The following is a 25,533-nucleotide window of genomic DNA, read 5'->3' as shown; positions in this document are numbered from 1 at the left end:
TCATTGCTTTTCAAACTGGTGACTTACCTTGGCTCTGCATTTTTATCATCCTGAAATAAACTTACCTTCAAAGGCCATGGTTCTCATGAGGGGTTGGGCAGTGAGGGGTTGAGAAAGAAGAGGTAGATATTTTGCAAAATCTGAGACAGCTTACTGTCAGAACTCAAGAGAGTGCTGTCATCTAGTGGATAGAGGCTGCCCAGTGTCCTAAAGTGCACAAGATGGCCCCACAGGACAACGAATTATCCACCCCAAATGTCCACAGGGCCCAAGCTAAGAGACTCTTTCCTAAAATTTATGCACTATAATAGAAACAGAGCAGTATAAGCATTTTTAAAATATGCATGTATATTTATGATATTTATGTATCAAACTAACGCTGACTTAAAGGAAATTAAGTTTAACCTATGGATTTTTAAAAAAATCCTGTTTTATGTTATTCTAATATCACCTCCTTGGAAAGGCTCTGCAAGAACCTAGATCCACAGATGCTGGAGATTGAGTACCAAATAATTTAATGAATATACTTGGCAAAGTGGTTCTAGATGTCCCTCAGGCAAGAGGCTTATTGACTTTAAACTCTTCACCATATTCAACTTGTGACACTTGTGACATCCAACTTCTAGAGCTTCTGGAAAAATATTCAGTTAATGCAAAATTTGTATTCTTAGCTCTGAATTAAGAATTCAGTTAATGAGAGGGGATGGCAAGGTACGAAGGGACTCTCTTTCTCTCTCTCTCTTTTTATGACACATACTTAGTAACAAGTGAGCTTCATTCCAGAATAAAATGTCAAACCTGAAGTGAAATGAAATACTATCTATAATAAATGAGGTTCCTCATGATTACTATGTAGCACATTTTCTCAGGTAATAAAGTCATTATGTTTTGCGTGGCTTTATTCTTTTGGGCCAAGGAGAAGGGGGGGAGGTTGTTGGTATTTTGTGCTTCTTTTTCTTTCTCTCTCCCTCCCTCTCTCTCTCTCTCTCTGTCTGTCTCTCTCTCTCTCTCTCTCTCTCTGTCTCTCTCTGGATGGGTTTCTTTTCATGCCAATTGTAATGTTTTATGATTATTCATGACTTAGACAATAGTGCTTTAGGCAGTCAATAGCAATTATGCTTGTTGAGAAGAACATATAATTCAAATTAGACCAATATAGATTTTTTCCCCTTAATGTGTAGTTACCCAGTTAGATTTAAACTGAATATACAACATTTAATAAATGATTTGCATTAAAACCTCACTGACATTTAAAAGTAGTATGCCATTTCGTGTTGTTGTTATTAATACAGAGGAATAACACAAAATATTAATTTACTTCAAAGGTATAGCATAATAATTAAAATTAAATACTCCAGGTTTGTACATTAGGTGATACATTTGTACTTTTGCCCTGAAAACGGTAACTTTGCACATTAGCTCGTAAGTATGTAAAAATCAGCAAGTGTCAGGCTTCTAAGTAATTTGTCTTAATGAATAATAAATTCATGCATGGTTTACGTTTGTAGCTCTTAAATTTAGCAATATTCAGAGGGCAATTTTGAATATATACTATCTACTATTCAGAAATCAAAAACTGAAATAAGTCAAATTAAAGATTATAGGAGGTGTTATGTTTGAATTATGTCCTGTGTCTACCCCCCACCCACAATATATATGCAGGAGCCCTAACTCCCAATATGACTATATTTGGAGATAACTTTTAAGGTGGTAAAGTTAAATAAGGTCAGGAAGGTGGGTCCCTAATATGGTAGGGCTGGTGTCCCTGTTAGAAGAGAAAAAAAAACCCTAGAGCTTTCTGAACTTGTGTGCACACACACACACACACACACACACACACACGATATCTCATCATGAGGACACAGCACAGGTGGTCATGTGGAGGTCAACAAGAGAGGCCACACCAGAAGTCAACCTTGCCTGCAGCTTGATCTTGGACTTTCCATTCTTCACACAGTGAGAAAAATGGATTTCTTTTGTTTAGGCCACCCAGGTGATGATATCTGTAACAACAGCCTGATCAGATTAGTCCAACGGGGTTTTTAAATACCTGTATGCATCTTATCCACAGGCCATGACTAGGATCAACCAAATCGATTGTTTCACTGAGTTTCAGACTTTTTTTAAAAACCTGGAAGAGGGACCAGTGACCTCGCTGAAAGCTATCAGGTACAATTCCCCTATAACAAGGACAACAGTGGCTGACTGAAGCCCATTAGAAGAAAAAAAAAATCATCTCTGTTTTCACCAAATGCACGTGAAACATTTATCCCAAAACCACCAAGAACTTTCTAGACTCATTTAACTTAAATGAGTAGGGATCTTAAAAATATCCAGTTCAACTCCTTCTTCAGGGTCTGGGAGTAGTTTAATCTACAGGTGAGACTGGCTTCTATGCCAGGTGCCAGATTGACCTGAGCAGAATCCTGACTGCATCCTGTAGGTCCAGTAAATGTGACATGGGGCTGTTACAGCTTCCTGGAGTCTTGAAGTGCTCACCCATATGGGATGATGATGATGATGATGATAAAATAGGACATTAATAACAGCAATATGTCCATCATTGGGGTCTTATGGGAATTAGAGACAATGACTCTGAGTACCTAGCACTATACCTGGCAACATAATAACCTTTGAAGAAAGTGGACTTTACTGGCTATTGTCACTGTGACCATGTGAAAGAGGTACACAAACTTCTTACTACTAACAAAGCCAGAGGCTGAAAACTGCAAGGTCTATTCAGAGAGAGCTGACACCTGCCCCCAAGACAGTCATACTTAATTTAGAGGGTAATGATTAAAACCTGTGATAATTTAGAAGCATTTGAAGAGCTTGGTTATAGCCCAATAACCATCCTTCAATACTTTATACTCCCCTCATCTGAATTTATGTATGCAACTGCGTGCTTTTCAGTTAGAGCCAGTGGGAGGGAACGGCATTTGTTCATTTGTTTCTTTGCTTTTAGCCCCACAATATATTTTTCTCTCACACCACGATGGTCAGGATGATGATAACTGATTAGATACTGGATGCATTGAACAGCAAATTCAGTTTGATGTGCTGGCGGATTCTATATGAAATGGAGGAAAACAGTAACCAAAGATGACTCCATGTTTTTAATCAGAACAACTAGAAGGATGGGTTGGACACAAACTGGATGAGGGAAGATTTAGGGAGAAAGATCTAGGTTTTAGTTGTGGACATGGTGGATTAAAATCATGATGTGTTTAAAGATCTAAAGTGAATTGCTGCAGCCGTGTAAGCAAGACAGGGAAGCAGGAGTCAGGTCAGAATGAGGAACCCAGATGGGCGCCCAGAAGCAAAGGTGAGGAACTGAGGGCTGTTGCAGGGCAGAATAGTGTGCTCGGGTGATTGATTCACATTAGGGTTTTCTTTGGGACCAAAGCTTTACTTCTCCATAGTAAGTGTATATAGTGCCATTTATTTGTGTGTTTTTTTTTGTTTGTTTGTTTTTGTTGTTGTTTATCCCTTGGAAAGAGCTTTGCCCACTCTGGTAACTTAGCAATATCTATGGGACTATAGATCTATCAACATACTTTTTTAATTGCACATATTTTGGGGGTTCTAATGCAATAATTTGATAAAGAGAATACATTGTATAATGATCAAATTGGGGTAATTAGCATTTCCATTTCCTTAGTCATACTTTGTGTGTGTGTGTGTGTGTGTGTGTGTGCGCGCGCACGCGCGCACGCCTGGTAAAACTACATGACTTTTAAAATTTCCTCAGTCACAGGATATTGCAAATTATCTCAGAGGGATATGGCAAAATTAAATTTCTCAATTTTGTAACTTCATCTAATATTGTGAATGCATTCTTAACTACTATATGATAATAATTCCCCTAAAATCTCTGACCTAGTTATAGATTGAGATCATGTGAAATTTCAAGAGAAACTGAAGAGTTACGGAGGTAGACAATACAGTAAGGGTGGAAAGAATTAAATTGCTCAGGTTAGACATAGGGGGTGGTCACGCCTCTTCTGATCTGCTGCAGTCCTGCTGGGCAAAATAACCGGGAGGTGACAAGCGACTTGAAGGTTGAGGCAGGAACTGCTTTATTGTGGGGAAACTCATTGGGAACTGAGCGGGAACTCAAGGTAGCGGGCACCCAAGGTAGCAGGAGCCGCCTTATTGCAAAACAGCAGAGGTATATATACTTAACTGGTTACACACAGCTTGACTCAATTAGCATCATCCAGTTACAGCAATCAGCCAATAAGGAATCCCGACCATCTTAATGGCTCGGTGGCATTGCCTTACAAACCACTCCTCCTAGCAAACTGCCAGGCGCCATTTTGACTTGATATGCGGTCCCCAACACTGATCCTGCATTCCAGATGTGTTGGATGGGATCTCATCCCTCTTGGTAAAAATCCCTAAGAAATTCTGACATGTTCTCACTCATTTGGTACAACTCTAATGCATTTTGAAAAAAAAAAAATAAGAGTTTAATAATTTAATAAAAGTCATACCCTTGCCAGGCCACATACTCGGACCACATACTGGTGGTCTATTTCCCACCAATTGAGAAAACTTAAGTTTAGAGAAATTTGTGAGCAGCAGTATATTTATGAAGAAAAGTAATGTACATTTGCAGCTTCTAATGCATTTTCATATAAGCACTTCATAATATGTTATGGTTTGGATGTGAGGTGTCCCCCAGAAACTTGTGTGTGAGAATGCATGAAGGTTTAGAGGAGAAATTATTGAGTTGTGAAAGCTTTAAGCCAATCAGTGAATTAATCCCCTGATAGGGACTAACTGAGTGGCAACTGAAGTGGTAGGGTGTGGCTAGAGGACTTGGACATTGGGGGTGTGGCTTTGGGGTATATAATTGTATCTGGCAAGTGGAGACTCCTCTCTCTATTTCCTGATCGTCACATGAGCTGCTTCCCTCTGCCACATTCTTCCGCCATGTTGTTCTGCCTTACCTGGAGTCCAGGGAAATGGAGCCACCTGTCTATGGACTGAGACCTCTAAAAACATGAGCTCCATAATAAACTTTTCCTCCTCTACTGTTGTTCCTGGTCAGGTCCTTCAGTTACAGCGCTGCAAACGTTGACTAAAACATAATGAACAATAAACAAATTGAAGTCTTAGCAATGTGGCACCACATTGTAGAAATAAGGATAGACATTAAGGAAGTTTGAAGAAATGACAGAATTAGTAGAATTTTTAGATCACAAAATAAAATATGACCATGTTCATCATTACCTTGTCTTTCTCAGTCTGACCTCTAAACAGTTAGCAATGTCTTTCTGTTCTAATTTGCAGTATCTCTTTTTTCACTGAACCATGATATCCTCTTATGAGTCAAGGTTCTCTATAGAAACAGAACCAACAGGTTCACGTTTACCTGTCTGTGTGTATCAATATCTATAAAGAGGTTTATTTGAAGAAATTGACTCATGCCATTGTTGGAACTGTCAGGTCCAAAACCCATAAGCAGATCAACAGGCTGGAAATTCAATGTCTCCATTGAGACAACATTTCTTCTTCTCTGGGAATCCTTGGTGTTTTGCTTTTAGGGCCTTCAGCTGACTGGAGGAGATCTACCCACATCTTTTACCAAACATCCACTGATTGCCATACTCTCCACATCTCCAAAATACCTTTACAGCAATACCTTGATCAGGGTGATGCAATCACCGAATGCTACTGTTAGCCAATGTGACACATAACAGTAAATGTCCCACCTCTACCTCAGACAACTTGGTTGCCTCCACTGATTCTAAAACTAAATCCAATCTTGACAGCATGGTTTTTGAGGTCTTTTTCAATCTGACCTACTGTGTTCTTTCTGGATTCTTCTTCCTTTACATTCTTTCATGTTACTAGTTTCCTCACCATTTTTCGGCCCTACGGAGGTACATCTACAGCTCCACATTTTGATTTACGCTGAACTATACCTTTCCAGGAAATAGTGATTCTTTTTTTTTTTTTTTGGAAGCAGTGATTCTTATCTCAAGCTCTCAGCTTAATATGTAGGAGTGGGGTAGATTATATTATATTATTTGCTCAGGCTTTTCATCAGGCCATGTCTGCCATGCTCATCTCTGGACATCCTATATGATCATACTACTTGCTTTGACCAGTGAGATGTGAGAAGAAATTTTGTAGGAGAGAAGCCGTAGACATAATGTGGTTCCCAGTACCACCATTGCTCTCTCCCTGTGCCATGAGACAGTGAGACCCAGGGAGAGAGATAGCCCTGCCTGTGTGGGTGTTGAGTGAAGAACAAGGCCAGGAACTACTGCAAAAAAGTTAAAAACAACTGAGAGAGAGAGAGAGAGAGAGAGAGAGAGAGAGAGAGAGAGAAAGAGAGAGAGGTATTATGTGTAAGAAATTATTTCTTCATAAGTCACTAATGTTTGGTATTGTTACTTTGAAATAATCTTATGAATACTGATTAATATAAGCAGGCACTCACCGATGTGGTCAATCAAAGCATAAATGAATGGATGAATTTAAGTTCACTTCTCCTGAAATGCACCTTTATTTATTTACCATTTTCTGCCCATCAAAACCCCATTCATCCTTTAAGGGATAGTTCAATAGCCATCTCCTATTATTTCTAGCAATAATAAATGTTTGGCTAAGTCACTCTGTCCATGTTTTCTGCATTTAAGAATTTTTTCCTTCCAGTAGGTATTCAAAATCAAACTAGCTGACCAAATAGAGGCCTTACTGGTTGGATCTCTAGAAATCTATTTCATTTATCTTGGATTTCCAGTGACTTGTCTGTTTCCTAACATGACTAGGTCTTCTTTGTATCACCCACAAAACCATCACAGGTATATCTTCACAAATGTATGTTGTTCGTGAAATCAGAATATTTTTATGAATGTAATATGAACTTATTATAGAGGATGACAAGCAGCTATCCTTTAGGGAACAGCCTGAGAGGTTTGCAAAGGAAACATAATAATGATACCACAGTGGATTGCAGATAAATTATGAAGTCAAACAAGGGGTCAAAAAATAAGGCATATTTTGCTTGATGGTCATGAGTAAACGTTTCTACTGAGTTCATGCAAGGTGCTGGGCACTGACGTGAGCTCATGCCATATTCCAACATTTTGCACATGAAAAAAAATATGCTTAGTGAAGATAAAGTATTTTTCCATGATCACTGTTCTGGAAAGTGTATAGCTAGAAATTAGGCCCAGGTGTGCCTCAATCCAGAGCTCAGACTTTAATCATGCTGCCTTCCTAAAAGAGATTTGCAAAGGTCGTTTTGAGCACAGAGGTTTTCATGGTCATCCCTTTCAGTGGGAAGCTCTCCTTTATCAAAGTCTTCAGCAGGGTCCCAGAAGGCATCACCCCTGCCCTAGGAAGTTCACATGTGGGCTAGAAGTGGAAGAGACCCCCTAGAGTAGTATCCAGAAAAGGTGGCTTCACGGGGACAGAATGTAGATCGGTGGTTGCTGGAAAGTTGGGATGAGGCGGAGAATACTGTGAATAGGCATAAGGGACCTTCAGGGGCCCAATAAAACTGTTGTAAGATCAGATCATGATGATAGTACACACCTCTGAAAATTCACTAAAAGTTATTGAATTACATACTTGAAAAGGGAAAATTATATGGTATACAAATTATGTTATAATAAAGCTGTTAGAATAGTATACAGCATAACCATAGAAGGTGAGAGATATATTCATGTAATAACACATCAATAAGTAAAGATGACAAACATTTTTCCAAACTGCTATCCAAGCAGCTTCCTTATTTTTAATAAAAAATGTGAGAAACATGAAGTCTTTGTATTTGGTGCAAATTGACAAACACAAGCTCCCTTTTCCTGCTGTGTAGTTAACGAAGCTGAATCTTTTACATGTTCCCATGACTTTTGCAAGTCAAACTGAGTTCTTCTAATGTAAGATAGTGAGTTTATCTTTGTACATCACAGAATCATGGATTCAATTTCAATTATTGACACCGGAGAAGGCGCAAGCCAACTGAACATTGTACACCATGCCTAACTTCAGCTCTCGTTTCAGACAAGGGATGCCCTGCATAGAACATTCACATGGAGAGAATTCAGTCTCCTTTGGTCATATACCCAACATTGTTCACTACACCCAATGTTGTTCAAATCTCATGGTCAGAAAATGCTCTGTGCTTGCCTGGTTGACATTTGGCTTATATTTTCCAGTGACCTTTTCCAAAATAGACTCTGTATAACAATGGACTAATAAAACATACACCTCTCTCTAGCCAGAGCCAGTAAAGCAACTTGAGACTCAGGAGTAGGTAACCAATTTAGTACTCAAAAAATATCCTTTAAGATTTTTTTCCAACAGTATTTAGAAGAAAGATTAAAACCTTTACAGGGAAAGTGAGGAAAATGAAGAACTCACCATTGTTTTCTTAGCTCTTACATCAGATTTTAAAAATACATATTTAAATTTTACAAATCTTTCCAACTAATCTGACCAGATCTTCGTTTCTTTCAACGCAGTCCACTAACTACTAGCACAGAGATCACCTGGCGGGGGCCGGGGGGGGGGGAGCCATGCTCCTCCACAGTGGTTCAACCACGTCTTTCCTCCAACACTGTCCTTAAGAAGATTTAAGCTACATAAGTGTCCCCGGCTTGTTATGCTTCACGTACAGGGCCCCTGTAGAGGGGTACACTTGTGAGCTGTCTCAGGGCAGGGCCTTCTTTCAGCTTTAATTCTGTATTGGACTTGAGTTCACATGCCAACAAACTTCCAGGTAAGTCAAGTCTAAAGAGAACAGAAAGGTGAGGTGAAATATAATAACCCATTGCCAATTTGCAATGGATCCTGCCTTGATTTCTTATTTCCATGACTGCTGAGAAGTGAATTTGCTGAAAAGCACCTAAAAGGAAGAGAAGGAAAAGTAAAGGATCAGGGAAGAAAATCAGTCCTCCAGTCATTAAGTGTTCTCCTGACAGTCATGTCATTTTTTTTCCTGCTCATACATTTTGCATTCATACATCTACCGCGATTGCACCATTTCCTACAGGAGGCACAAAGCCCAGGACACCTATCTTGTAGAAAACAGGCCTGCACACCTGACAATTGTGAATAGAAATAGCCACTGAAGAAAACTATCCAATTAAGCTATTAGTGAGATTGTCACATTCTGATGTATTTATTTTCTTTATTACACAAGTATGACATCAGCTGGTTGATTTTAGATATTATCCGTTTGTGACAAAATCCTAATGGTTTGCATTTTGTAGCATTTTTCTTTCCTTATATTATTTCTATCTCGACTTGGGGCATTACGTTTGATAATATGTTATAACCGATGTCAGTGTGATCCAGAACTGAAATGATACTTGCTTCCAAATCATCTCTTCTGCTTCTTGCAGTTTCCGGTTGACCTAATGGAGCAGATTCTGCAGATCAACTTGACTGCCTCAGAGCCTCTGAAAAGCTGACCCACTTATTTCTGTGAAAGGGGAAGTTTTAAACCTGAGAACATGTACTACTCAGCTAAGTGAAATTAGAAAGAATAATGGATGCATTTGTAGAATAGTGGATGCCTTTGAGGTCTTTGCACTGGTTTAACATTATCAGGTTGTGGCTCTGAGTTTCATGCATTCCTATTAAACCTGTTTCTGCCAGCTGTCTCTCTGTCAGTTAGCTAGGTGGACAAACCATATAAAGCCTGAGGATAAAGTCTGAGTCATTAAAACTACTTTGTATACTTTCTTGTTTTCTTTTCTTTTTTTTATTTTAGGGAAGAATGAGAGATATTTTAAAAATTCTGGAAATAATTTAAATTTATAAATGTAGTTTTGGAGTAACATGGTCATTCATTTGAACACTGTCCTTTTACTCCTTAGCATAATGTTCTTGATTTTTTTTTTTTTAGCAAAAAAGACTACAAAGGGTGAGAGTTAGCTTGCAAAATCTAATCTGCATGACTATCAAAACTTTAACAAATGCAATTTTATCATGAAGTTCCCATTAGCATCAATATAAATCAGTAAACTCTTGTTTTAAAGAAAACAAATCATGCTTTTAAAAAATCTAGTAATCCATGTATTTAGAATAAGGCAATTAGTGTCTGAGGAGGGGAACTCTATGCCAGACCATAAGAACTCTACCCTCAAACATTTCAGCAAACACATCTGTTTGTGTATTTCTCAACTTATAAAACTCTGGACTTTTTAAGCAACATAATGGAAGAGGGGCAGGAAGTATACATTAGGATTCCCAGGTCTTTTAAACATGCAACTGAAGGCATTTCTTTCTAGCAATCATTTTCTTTAATTGCCTGCTGAGCTATCTGGGGTAAGGCTTGCTTTGCTTAGATACTGTTTTTAAGTCTTTAGATAACAAAGATTTCTTTCCTCAGCATATTTTAAATGCCCTAAATAGACTAGTATATTATATCTGAGTATGTCTTATGCATCAGGCCCAAGGATAGAGATTGGACGCTGATATTTGGAAAAATAAACATTCTCCAAAAGAAAACAAAATAACATCTACAGTATTGACTAATATGTAACTGGAGAACTCAGGTGAGCCATCTTTTCCATTATATTGTGCCCACATAACCTGACAATCAGATTCCCTTTTAAAAATGGAATATCTATTCTAAAATTCTCCAGAGCTGAAGGTACAATATCAATCCCCCCAAATAACATAAGGAAAATAAAATTCACCAAAACAAAATAGGGCTTTCACCACACACACACAGATATTAATTAATTAATTAAGTAAAAAATAATCCCAGAAATAAATTGGGAATAAAAGATTTGAAAAATATATCATTTCTCACCGAGCATTCCTTACAATTTTGTATGTTTGAAAATTCCTATTATGAGATAAATTTAAAAGTAAAAAATGAGAAAAATAAATGACATAAATATTTCACACAAACCAGGAAAACCCAACTGTTCCAACAAGAATAACAATAAAAAGAATGAAAATAAAAATATAAGACTACAATTGCATATAAAATTATATATATTTGGCTATTCTTACAGGTAACCAAAGATCCTATAAATTAAACTCCTTTTTTTCCTTGCTTGACAAAAATAAATTTTACATAATAATATGTTGTTATACATATGGAAAAATATGAATTTGCCTTTATTACCAAAGAAATATAAACCATGGCAATTTTTTTTCAGAGAGAAAAAATTTCATGATATTTATTGAACAGGTTTATTTCTTCTGTCCTGGCAAGTTACTCCTATGTATTTATTCCAGGAATATAATGACTCAAGTGTACAAATATACATGAAGTGTGTTCACCACACAACTTAGAGATAATCTTTAAAAGAATCTAAGTGTCTTAAAGTAAGTTTTTATGCAAATAATTATGCAAATGTTTACTTCTTTGTATGGAAAATTATGATACATTAATAGTAGAAATATCAGGTCATAGTACAATAAGGTATTATTTTATTTCTCTTAAATGTATCATATAGGGGCATAAATTTGTATACACATATATAAGGGGGAGAGATAAAAAGAATAATAGTGGTGGATATATATGTTTGGCTTATGGTCTTATTTATATTTTTAAATATTCCTATAATATCACAGATTCCATGTGTAACAAGTTATAATAATAAATAAAGTTGGTAGTTTCTTACATGGAAAATCTAGTTATCTATTTTACAAATACTGATAACACATTCTGACATCTTTGTCATACCTTGAGGTATTTTGCAGTGTGGCAGACACAATACTTGGTATCAAAATCCCTACTGCACAGAAGTCAGAAGAGTGATACAAAAAACCCATTACTCACTCTCTGACTTTAGAACATGTAAGTGCTTTTAACTCCATTTTTATCCCCCAAGTGATTCTGATAGCTTTCTTAATGTCATCCGCATATTAGTTCCAATCTTACATGTGATGGGCCATGAGGTCAGCATAGATTAAGAGACTATACTAGTTGGTTTCCATTTAATCTATGTCACTAGGAATAAACAAACAGCATTGGACCCTTTATATTTATGAACTGAACAAAATATCTTAAACTCAGAAAATAATTGCCTTGAACCACTGAGGAACAACCTGTTCACCGGGTCTTCTGTTAGGAAGTTGTTTTGGTCTGAATGCTACCTTCCCCTCAGTCCTATGCTGAAGCCCTAACCTCTAATGGGATGGTAATTGGAGATGGAAACTTTAGGATTGCATGAAGTCATGAGTGTGGGGCCCTGGTCTGTGGGATTAGTACCCCTCTAAGAAGAGACACCAGAGAGCATGCAGAAGCCATGTGACCATACGGCAAGTTAGCAGCCATGTGCAAGTCAAGAGAAGACACCCACTTCTCTGGCATCTCGATCTTGTACTTTGACAGCCTCTAGAGTTGTGAGAAATAAATTTCTGTTGTTTGTTTAAGTCATCTAGTCTCTGGTGTTTCATTACAGCAGGCAGAACTGACCAATACAAGTCATACTTATCTTTTGAAAGAGAGATACGTAAGCAGAAACTATGAGCATTGGAAGGGGAAAGAGAGCTTGAGCAAACCAGAGACAATGTCCCCAACCTTGTTATTTTTTTCCATAGGAGACAGTTGCACATGATATAGTTCACTTTATGACCTGAAGTCCCACCAGAAAAAAAAAAAGAAAGAAAGGAAAAAAGAAAAGAAAAACATGCCTATTGTTTTGTTTCTTTGCAGAACTTATCCAAATTTGAGTTCCTTTTAAGTTTCGCCAGAGTCAAGATTTAGCCATAAAACTATTGATCAAAGCAAAAAATCAGACCAATATATTTCTACATTATGACAGACTTGGCCTGTCCCTTTGATAGACAGAATGTGGCAGGCAGGGTGTTAAATGTACCACATTTGATACATTTTATTTGTTTTGGAAATATATTCAGGAACAGTTTCTAGTGGTTTGGAGAATAAAATCATGCTTATAAACATTGTAGATAGTCACAAAATTTCTACTTGATATAATCAGACACAATGAGCCACTTTGAAAACATGAGTCTTTTTTTTTTTTTAATGGGAACCAAAAAAGTAAAAACTATGGAAGTACTACTAAGATTCTAAGGATTATAGCAGAGAGACATAAGAGCCAACTGATAAACCCACACTGGTGTTTAAAGGGAAATCTGGGGACCCACAGTCATGTGCTTATGCTATATGGACAGCCCTGCTTTTTGTTCCTAGAGAGATTCCAACCTGGATGGTGTCTTTGGAGCATGCTTTTTATTCCTAAAGTTTGCTTAACTCTGGTTCACAGAACTTCTCTAGCGCCCTGTGTCTAGTCGGCTCCTAGGAAACCCATGAGCTCAACTCCTATTCTTGGCATCTACCTATTGCAGCTAATACAAGACTGGAGAGAGGAGAACTAGCTAAAAGGAACCATAGGGCAGATCCATTGCTACATTTTACAGCAACTAGTAAAGGGAGACAGCAGGAGGTGAACTACCCCTGAGAATTTCCCACTCTGCTCCTGGGTTTCTCTCTTATCAAGACTCTATCCATGAGGTTGATACTCCTGTGAAAATTTACTCCATCTCTCTCCATTTCTTTCCTCTTTTCCTGGTCAAAACTACTGGAGGAAGCCCAACTTCTCAGTGGAAAGGCAACAACTTCCCTGTCCTGGCTACATGCCCCAGTTATAGTTTACCCATAAGGCGATTAATTTTATTCATGCTTAGAGCCGATTAAATGCCAGAACATGCATTTACTCTATTGGCATTAAGTAGTATTTAATCAAATGCCTGTAGATATTGGTAATATATTCCCATGGAATTAAGCAATTTTGACACACCTGCGGAGTTCAGCTTTTCATCTCTGTGACCAAAATACCAGACATAATCAACTTAAAAGAGGGAAAGATAGGTTTCACTCCGTGGTCAGCCAGCTCCATTGCTTTGACCCTGGTGAGGCAGATCATCATGACAGACGAGTGTGGCATAAGGAAGGTACTCAGTTCCTGGCAGCCAGGAAGCGGGGAGAGGGATGGGGTGGGGGAGGGGGATCAGGGACAAGAAATGCCCTTTCAGGTCACCCCCCTGATGACCTACTTTGTCCAACCACGGCCGCTGTCTACACTTCCACCCTTTCCAGTAGTCCATTCAGCCATCAATGGATCAATTCACTGATGAGGTCAGAACCCTCATGGTCCAAGAGCCCCACCTCTGAACACTGCTGCATTGAGGACCAAGCCTTCAACACAGGAACTCTGGGGGAGATCCCAGATCCAAATTATAACAATTACCTTTTTATTAAATAATAGTGACACCCCCTACCGTGAAGTGCTTGACTAACATTGGTGAGACTGGATGATGTTTTATTATGTCTCCAGAGGTGGCAGTGGAGAGGGTCTGAAGAACTGATTAGCTACTGGGTCTGATGCCTAGGGAGGGTGTCGCAAATACAATTTGCTTTTAAAAAACAGTGTCATGATGCTTACAAAACAGCTGATTTAATCACAACTTGTTTCTACTTATTGAAAACATGAGGAATTTGAGGTTAATTGGGAATTAAATGATTTATGAACTGACCTTAATGATCAAGACAGTACCTAGGATAACGTTTCTGAAATGAAGTGTGAAATATGAAATTTCTCAAAGGCTTTTAGATTTTATTCTAACCATTCAAATAATTTAATTCTCGTACAGTTTTCTACTTAAACACACATGCACACATGTGCACACACATTCTATTTTCTACAACTTCTTCAGAATAGAAATCACAAATATACATTTGTGATAATGACAAAACACCTAGGAAGTAAATTCCTACTTTCTTCTCTATGATAACATTTTTTTTTAAGTCTCAGTTTAAATGCTTTCCTCTTACATTTATTTTCTAATTCTGTCTTTTTTGTTCTTGATCTCTTTTATGATTAGCTGAATCTGTAGCCATTAGTTTTGTCTTCTGGAGCTTTGCCCAGAGCTGTGCCACATGCCCTTGATCTGGGAAAGGACCATTATGTTTGGAGAGGTGCACATGCCCACCTGGGACTTGGTGGAGGCAGAAAGCCATGTCGCTGTGCTCAGCCCACCCCTCAGTAGAATCCCCTACTGCAGAAACCTATGTGTAACTCCTCCAATTTGAAAATGCCGCAAGCAACCCATGCAAGGTAGGTGGGGCTGAGGAAGTTTTCTCAGAAGGAATTAGGGCATAAACAATGTAATGATAATGATGACTTTCCCTGCCTTTTTGCACAAATTACTCTAAAGGGAGAAATGTAGAAGTAGATGGAAAGGCATGGGGGTTTAAATGCGCATGTCCACTGTCTCGCTCTGAATTGAATCATAACTAGGAGTATGTTTTTTTCCTAGAATAACTAGGTTAATTCTGAAGATTTCAACTCTTACTAGGCAACCTGTGTATATGAAAGTTCTAAAAATTGAAGAATATTAATGGGCATAGTTCTTTAAAAACATGTTTCTTTCTTCTTAAGGGAATGGAGGGGGAAGAAAATAATATACAGAATTATAAAAATCTCTAAAATAGAACCTGGAAGATGTTGAGATTCTATTTCTACTTGATTTTTACCATTGCTTTCCACAAATCCCCTAAATTCTCTGCCTCAGTTTTATTATTTAAAACATGGGGGAAGCTGGCAGCTGATCCATTTCATCTTAACTAACATTAGTCTAGCACTTCATGGCAAAAAAAGAAAAGTCATTATTATTTAACAGTTCAAAATTTCTTAACTTCATTGAAATATACAGTGAGGATCTATGGGCATTTAACAAAGTCTTTATTATTTAATGTCTACAAAGCAAATGTGCAATTTATAGCACTTAATCCCTGCCAGAAATGGCAAAAAATAATTACCTTAAGACCAAATGAGAACTTGATACACCCTGGAAACTTCAGATTGAAGGGGAAGCTAGGGCAGGAATAGCACTAATTTCCAGAATTAGGTCTTGTTACAAAATTTAAATGACTTAAAAAAATCAAGAAAGAAAACTATTTTCATTGCTGAAGTATTCACCAGTTTATTTCGCCATATTTTGCTTTGCTTTCAAAAAGAGAAAGTGAAAAATGCGTTCATAGAACTAAAATCTGCTTTTCCAAAAAAAGAGGACATTTCAGAGCAGATCAATTACTGATAATCTCTCCTGGTCTGTGGATTAGCCATTCTGATGGTGATACCAGTATTGAGAATCAGGTTCCAGTCCCAACAAGAGCAAAAACATTTTATTTAAAGGATAGGACAGAAAGAAAGAGGGACAGAGGATCCTCCACAGAGGAGGAGGGACAAGTTGGTGCCCAAGGGACTGGGTGTGTCCTGCGCCTTTTACAGATTTTAGATTTCCTTTGTTCTCATACCCCTTCCGCCCCTTATCTCGCCTACTTGACCAAAAGGTGGTCCAGAAGGTGGGAAAGAAGCCCTGGGAGTACAGGCAGGAAGGGAGCAGCCCAGGGGGCATTCACTAACAACTCATTGCAGGGAGGAGCGATTCCCTATAGGCAGGTAACCTCAGCAACAGGCTAGAGGAGGGGGAAGGGCTCTGGTGGTATTAGAATTTGATTTCTTCTTGAATCAGCTCCCATCTTCCTGACCCAATCATTCATCACCTACACTGACTGTCCTTTTGCACCCCTGCCTCAATCATATCTGTAACCGTACAGTTTGGTTAAATAAGAACTACTGAATCATCTGTATTAAATTTCCCCGTGGGCTGGAATGCTTTCCTAAGAAAACCTGTCACTTGGTTTAAGGCAACCATGATGGAAGTCCCCATGTATGATCATACAGGGTGAACTTGATTATTTTTTGTTGATATAATTTGTGCACATGAAACACAGCTTGAAAATATGCCAGCAGCAAATCCTGTGGAATCTTTGAGTCTACCAGTCTATGTGGTGTCTTTAAAAAAAAAAAAAAAAGTTGCAAAATTATGAAAAACAGGTGTATTTAGCAATTCTTTTGAGACTCTATTGAAGAGGTTATAGACAACTAGAAGCACACTGGTGGAGAATTCCAAATCCACCTGTTGCTACAGAGATTTTCCTGGAGTTCATTTTTTTTGGATTTTCAATGGAGAAAGCTTAATTACTATTATGAATAATAACCTGAAAAAGCTTATGGCCTTAAAAAAATTCTGATTTTTATTGCTTTGGTAACATACAAATAAAATCAAATCATTATTTTTAGATCACTGGTCTCCAAAGTAAGGATTGCAAAATAATTTGATTGGCATAGGAAGAAAAGTGAAAAGTTTTATTTTTATTTACTTTTGTATCATCCATTTAAAACTCCATCTCTTTGTATGCTTATAATATATAATGCAATGATATACTTAAATTATATTTAATGTATAGAACATACTTTTTGAGGTTTACAGATGTTGATTGGAATGCAACTACTTAGATGTCATGGATGAACAGTGTCTGCTTCAGTTTTGGTTGACATCTCCAAAATACAAACAGAACAAAATAAACAACACTCAAACAACATAATCCAGAAGACAGAGCGCTACCATACTCACATGAGCAGAATTTCAAACTGGTTATACAGGCTTCAGGTTCAAGGTTATTAGACATTTGAAGGTGAAGTGAAAGAGCCAGTAGAATTTGCTGGGGAAAGAACAGACAGCTCTGGCTTTTCCCTCCTCCCTTCCTGGAGGAGAAGCAGGATTTGCTTCTCTCTCACTTGCTGCTGAATGACAGGGGTATCAAGGAGACCACTCTGTGGCTGGCCTTGTGTGCACTGTGACTGGGACAGCACTGTGAATTGGCATCTGGATTGTGTTGCTACCAGCACTTTGGCAGTAAAAAAGGTGATGAAGTAGGTGTGCTGAAATTCTCTCACCAAATGTTCTCATAAGACATTGATGGGAAGAATGCAGATGAGTGAAGGCATTGATCTGTCACGTTGAACCTTCTACACTCCCAGTCTTCAGGCACCTCCCCGTTCATACCAGGCCACACATGGTTTGGTGCGAGGCATCCTATTAGATTACCCAGCTCTGTTTTTGCTGCTCTCACCTCCATAAGGGTTGCACGTGGATCTCTCAGCCCAGTGCTGGATTTATCTGTCTATCAGACTGAAACAAGCCGTTCTTCTTTGTGTCTGCTCATGCATTTGTTAAAGTTCACAGACTTTCCCAGAGGACTCAAGAAGTCCCGGGCTTTGTCTCTGACTGAGCTTTGTCTCCTTGTCTATGCCTCTTTGTTCAAGTCTGGATGTTTCCAGAGACGGCATTCTCCAGGCAGCTCAATCAGGAACCACACAAAGGCCAGAGAGACTGAGAGGCAGGCTCTCGGGGGTTTTGGCAAAGTGGGTTAAAAGTTTCAGCAGGAATGTGTGCGCCATTGTCTATGGAGTTGCGCAGATGCTAGAAAATTGCTGGATGAGTATTAATAGTGACAATGGGGGTTATATTATAGATAGGCTCTTAAAGCTGATAGGAACATTAAGAAAAACTATTAAAAATGAAAGTATTTAATCATTCCAAATAAAATCCAAAAAGGTTTAATAGCAGATTATAGGCAGGTGAAGAATGAGCAAATTATATTATATACATGATATAAGGTGTGAAAGAGTTCAAGAGACCTGCAGGGCACAGATGACCAGCAAACCTAAGGAGAACTCCAAAGAAAAAGAGAACCTGAGAGAATGCAGGAGGAAGACAATATTCAAACCCACAACAGCTGATAATTTTCACGAATCATTTAAAGATAAATCTCCAGTTTCAGGAAACAAAAAAATTCAAGCAGGATAAAAAATAAACTGACAGCTATAGACAAATGATAGTAAAAATGTAGACTACCAAAAAAGAGATGTTTTTAAAAGCAGGTAGATTATTAAAAAAAATTCTTAAAAATTATATTAAAAAAAACCCCACAACAATTAAAGGGAGAAACAGGTGACTTCCCAGCAGCACCATCAGAGGCCATCGAGTGCAGACAGATGGCAACTGTCCATCTAGAACAGGATATTCAGAAACACTTTTAAAAGCAAGGGTGGAATGCATTTTCAAACCAACATGGGCAGAGAGCTCATCACCCAAACACCTTCACTCAAGAAACTTTCAAAGGACAGGAAGCAGAGAGCAGGCAGGAGATGGTCCTGTCAAGGAAAACGTGCCTGTAGCTCTGAACATAGGTTCCATGCAACAAAAATGGTAAGAGTCAATATGTGGGGCTGACCTATCAGACAGAAGTCAGAGAAAATGCTCAGTGTGCCCTATGTATTATGGCCAGTGACACACATTCTAAAAACAGTTTATTTTTGGAGAAGGGGGTATTGCATGGTTTTACTTTAGCATTCTAACGTATAGGTATGCCAACTTTAAGGGTGGAGTTTATAGCCTTAGTTGGGAGGAGAAAAAATATACAAGTGAGAAGACAATAAAGAAAATCCTCAGCTGAGAACTAAAGGAAAGCAAGAAAGAGAAAAACTGAAGAAACGGGATAAAACAAAACAGAAATAAATACAAATGATCACAAAATCCATATCCACAGAATTTCAGAATGGATAGTAGGGAGGAAGGAAGGATTAGAAAAAACTCTTTCAGAAAACAGAGAAAGAGGAGCACTCCCTAATATTCTATGAGGCTAGTTTACAGTTTAGAACATTTACCAATGCTTCCTTCCTTTTAGTGGTAAATATTTCATGGTATCGTGTTCACTTATTGATGGACATTTGTGCTGTTCCACCTTTGTGCTATTAAGAATAATTTTGATACAGAATGTCATGTGCGTGTCTTTGTGTGGACACATTTGCATTTTTCTTGGGCATATGAGTAGTAATTCTGGGCCACACATTTAATACTTTGAGGAGCTGCCATATTGCTTTCCAAAGGAGTGGCACTATTTTACCTTGCCGTCCATAAAATATCCTCCACATGTCTCCAACACTTTGTTATCTGGATTTTTGAAAATTCTAGCTATCCTAGTATATTTGAAGTAGTATCACTTGTGGTTTCGACTCTCATGATGGAAGATAATGAGAATCTTTCAATGTAGCCATTTGTAATCTTCCTTGGAGAAATTTGTAATCAGGTCATCTGTCAAATTTTGATGTTATTTTTCTATTTCTGAGATATAAGTGTCCATTACATATTACATATTTTAGATACAGATTAATTATTATGTATATGATTTGAAAATATTTTTCCTATTTTTTAGGCTCTCTTTTACTTTTTTGGTGATGTCCTTTGATGCACAAAAGATCTTAATTATGATGAAATCCAATTTATTAATTCTTCCTTTTGTTGCTCATGTTTTTGGTGCATCTAAGAATTCTTTAACAATTCAAGATCATGGAGACTATTCTTAATTTTTAGTCTAAGAATTTAGAGTTTAGTTCTTATATTTAGGTCCTTGATCTATTTTAATTTAGCGGTTATGCATCATTGAGGTGTGTGTCCAAATTTATGTTTTGTTATGTTGTTATCCATATTATTTTTGTTGAAAACAATGATGCCTTCCCAACGGTCTTGGCACCCTTGTTCCAAATGTGTTGATCACAGATCTATATGTTTATTTCTAGGCTTTCAGTTCTATTCCATTTATTTATGTGTCCATCCTTGAGCCTCTACTGCACCGTCTTGATTACTATTGTTTAATAGTAAGTTTTGACATCAGGAGGTGTGAGTCTTCATACTTTGTTCTTCTTTTTCAGGATCATTTTGACTATTCTGGGTTCTTTCAATTTTCATGTGAATTTAAAACATGTTGTCAACTTCTAAAAAAGAAAAAGCCATTTGTGATTTGAGAGAAGTTGCATTGAGTCTGTAGATGAGAGAACATTGTCATCCTAAAAATGTTAAAACTTCTGATCCATGAACATGGGATTCTTTTCTATTTACTGTGAACTTTAATTTCTTTTAACAATGTTTGGCGTATAAGATTTGCACTTTGTTAAACTTATTTCTGAGTATTTTATTCTTTTTGATGCTATTGTGAATGGGACTGTATTCTAAATTTCATTTCAGATTGTCTATTGCAGGTACAAAAATGTAAATCATTTTGTACACTGATCTTGTGTACTGCCACCTTGTTGAACATGTATATTAGTTCTAATATTTTTCAGTGAATTTCTTTGGATTTTAAATATAAAAGATTATGCCTTCTATGCAGATAGTTTTGTTTCTTCCTTTACAATTTATAATTCTAAATTTTTTTCTCTTGCCTAAACTAATCTCCCTGGCTAAATACTCTAGTACACTATGGAGTAAAATTGGTGAGAATGAATATTCTTGTGTTGTTCCTGATCTTAGAATGAAAGTCTTTCACCACAAACTATGATATTAACTCTGGGTATTTATTAAGTTGTTGATATTCCCTTCTAGTCCTAATTTGAGTGTTTTTATCACAAAAATTCTTGGATTTTGTTAAATACATCCATGTTAGCTTTTAACTGCAGTCACCAAAATACCTGACAAGAACAAGAGGAAGAAATGCCTATTTGGGGCTTACAGTTTCAGAAATCTCAGCTCATGGTTGGCCAAATCCATTACTCTGGGCCTGAGGTAAGGCAGAACATCATGGGGGATCAGAGTGGGAGAGGAAATCTGTCCACATCATCGCAGCAGGGAAACAGAGAGAGAGAGAGAGAGGAGCCAAGGACAAGATATAATTCATGACCTTGCTGCAGTGACCTACTCCCACCAGCTGTGCTCCACCTGCCCACATTTACCACCTAGTAGTCCATTCAGCTATAAATGGGTTAATGTACTCATGAAGTCAGAGCCCTAAGCATTACCTAAGGGCCCCATCTCTGAAACCTGCTGCCCGGGAGATTGTGCTTTAACACATGAGCTTTACAAGGGACATCCCAGATTAAAGCCATAAGAACAGTTATTGAAATGACCATTTGATTTGGGGGGTTTATTCAATTAATACAATGTATTATTATAGTTGACTTCCAGGTGTTAAATCTTTCATTCTTGGAATAAATTTCATTTGGTCACTGCCTATGATTATTCTAGAATTTTAGTGGATTTGATTTGCTGGACTTTTTGAGAATTTTTACATTCTATTTTATAAGAAATATTGGTCCATAGTGTTCTTTTCTTGTAATGTCTGTCTGTTTTGGATTAAAGGTAATGCTGGCCTCATAGAATGAATTGGGAAGTGTTAACTTGTTAACTTCATGGGTAACTTTTTGATTACTAATTCAAATCCGCACTTGTTACAGCTCTGTTAATATTGTCTATTTCTTGTTGAGGGGGGTTCAGAACTTTCATCTTTCTAAGCATCTGTCAATCTCATCTAAGTCCTCTACTTTCTTGATATCCAATTACTCAGTGGTTCTTTATGATTCCTGTATTACTGTAAGGTTATAGGAATGTCCCTTTCTTCTTTTCTGGTTCTAATGATTTGAATATTCTCTTCTTTTTTCTTCATCAGTATAGATGCAGAATTGTCAGTTTTGTTGACCCTTAAAAACATTTTGTTTTATCAGTTTTTTCTTTTTTTATATTCACTATTTTCTTTTTTGTTGTTGAAATATTATTTTTTTCTTATTATGTTTGCTATAGACTTGTGCTATTATTGGCAAATATATCACATTTCTATATGACAAAGGTTCAGAATTACTCTTTATATATTTTATCACATATAATTGTTTTCTTTTTTAAATGTTTTCTGTGGTTTGAATATGGTTACCCCCCAAAAAATGGATGCAGGGATTCATCCCCAAAGTCTTTATTAATGGTATTAAGAGGATAAAAACGTATTCCAACCACGGTATTTAGAGGTGGGGCCTCTGAGAAGTGATTAAATTAGACTAGGCCTTTAGGGTGGCATCCCCATGGTTGAATTCTGGTAGCTTTTAAAGGCTGGAAAAGAAAGCACATAGATAGAAAAATACAGACACACTTCAATCATGGTGTGATCAGTCAAGGGAGGCCATCACCAGAGCCTGTGCTATGCTGTTTGAATTTCCAGCACCCTGAACTGTGAGCTAACTAAACCTCTTTTCCTTTCATAAAAGAAAATACCTACCTCAAATTTTCATTGTAGCAATATAAAGCTAACTAATGCATGCATCAAAAAGAAAAAAATAAATGTATTACTCTCTCCTTTTTTAATTATTATTATGCAATTTTATTTACTAGTGTTCTTTGATTTAAATTACTAACTGGGGTCATTTGCATTCACCCTGAAATTTTTTTGTTAGTATTTCTTGTAAGGTGGGTTTACTAGTCACAGATTCTCTGTTTTCTTTTGTTTTGGTACCAGGGATTGAACTCAGGGGTGCCTGACCACTGAGCCACATCCTGAACCCTTTCCTTTTTGTTGTTATTGTTGTTTTTATTTTGAGAAGGAGCCTTGCTGAGGCTGGCCATGAACTTGTAATCCTCTTGCTTCAGCCTCCTGAGCTGATGGGATTACAGGCATGCACCACTGTGCCTGTCTCTCTCTGTTTTTATTTACCTAGAACATACTTTATTTCATTACGTTTTTTAAAGCTAATTTTGTTGGATATAAAATTCTTGGTTAATAGCTTTTTCTTTGAATACATTCCCCCACTGTCATCTGGCCACCATTATTTATGCTAAGTTACTGTTAATCTTATTGGGGTTTCCTCAATTTTTATTTGTCTGAGAAATTCATTATCTTGCATTTAGTTTTAAGAGATAATTTCACTGGGTGACAAATTCTAAGTGGCCATTTTTTTTCCTTTCAACAATTTAAGTATTTTATTTAAGCTCTTCCTGTTTTCATGGTTTCTAAAGGGATATCTGATGTCATTCTTATCCTTGAATCTTAATAGTTAAGCTATGTTTCTGTTGCATTTTGGCTTTCTTTAAGATTTTCATTTTGCATTGTATTTTTTGCAGTTTGAAAACAAAAAAAAATATTTTTAATGCATTTGGTTATATATCTATATGTAGAATTAATTTGGTATTATCTCAATTTCATAAATATGTGATTTGGTGTCTGTTACTAACTTTTCAAAATTATCAATCCTGATTCTTTAACTATTTTTCTTCAGTTTCTTCTTCTTCTTCTTCTTCTTCTTCTTCTTCTTCTTCTTCTTCTTCTCTTCTTCTTCTTCTTCTGATATTCCAGTTGTGAAGATATTACATTGTAATTTTTCCATCATTTTTGGATTTTTTTATTTTTCATTATTTTCTCTTTGCATTTCAGTTCTAGAAGTTTCTATCAACATATCTTCAAGTTTGGTGTCCAGTGTACTTCAGAGCCCATCACAAGCATTCTTCCTTTTCATTACGATATTTTTGATCTCTAACATTTCCTTTCCATCCTTCCTTAGAGCTTCTTTTTTCATGTCCAAGTTATCTACCCATCAGTTCTTGAACACTGTTTTCTTATAGAATCTTTAACATACTCATCATATTTATTTTAATTTTCTGGCCTGATAATGCCCTAATGTCTGGTTCTGTTGCTTTATCTGTTTCTTCAAGATGAGGGGCTTTGGTGTTGTTGCTGTGATTTTTAGTATGCCTTGTAATTTTTTGTTGAAGGTCAAATGTACGACATATGATGTACCAACTGGCATCCAAAGCAGGAATTGGCTCTTGTGTGCCGTGATTCTCTGTACTTCCCTGTCTCTCAAATTTTAAAGCAGCAGTTTTCTTTATGACTTTAATTTTCTAATGGATCTAAAACTCAAAATATATAACAGAAAAATTAAGGATTACAATGAGACCAGTAGCTGGTCTTTTGACAAGATTAATGAAATATCCAAATCTTTAACTATATTGACCAAGATAAAAGAATATGAGTCAACTCACTGAAATAAGAAAGGTATTGCTACCAAACTTACAGAACTAAAAGGATTATAAAATATTTTGAACAATAGTAAATCTTGAAGTCAATGAATGTAAGTTCTTCAATATTTTGCCTTTCAAGAATGTGCTATTTTAAATCTCTTGAATTTCCATATGAATGTTGAATTATATTGTCAATTTACTTGAAAGTCCTGCTGAAATTTGATTAGGATTGTGTCCAATTTATAGATCAGTTTGTGGAGCACAACTATCTTTAAAATATTTAATCTTCTAATCAATAATTTTCTAGTAAATGTCTAACAAGGGAATCTCTGGGAAGCAAGAGGGTACCAGTTCATAGTACTTGATAATTCTGCCGTACAAATACTCCCACCATGGATGATATTAAGTTATCAACCTGATGTCATTGAATGTGAATTCAGTATAGATATGCACAATTGAGTTTCAGGAGCCATTCTGAACCATTTCCACATCAACATTGCTTCCAATCCATGAATACAATGTGGTTCTTTATTTATTTAGCCTGTAATGTCTCTAAAAACTTCTTTGTGGTTTACATTGCAGTTGTTTACAAATCTTTTGTTGGATTTATTGCTACTAATTGAATTTTTATGCTATTCTATATGGTATTGTTAATATTTTGGCATTTTGTTTTTTAGCTAATATAAATATATGGAACTTATATATATATTGAGGATGTTGAGCAACTGGAATTTGGTAGATTGTTTATGGTCATGTATAATAGTATAACTGCTTTAGAGAATAACTGACAGCTTCTTATAAAGTTAAACATATGTTTACCCTATAAAATAGCAATTTGACTCTTAGGTATTATCCAAGAGGAATGAAACCATATGTTCACAAGAAATACTTGTACAA

The sequence above is a fragment of the Marmota marmota genome, unplaced genomic scaffold (assembly GCF_001458135.2).
Source record: "Marmota marmota marmota unplaced genomic scaffold, marMar, whole genome shotgun sequence".
In the NCBI taxonomy this organism is placed as follows: Eukaryota; Metazoa; Chordata; class Mammalia; order Rodentia; family Sciuridae; genus Marmota; species Marmota marmota.
This window is presented reverse-complemented; position numbering follows the sequence as displayed.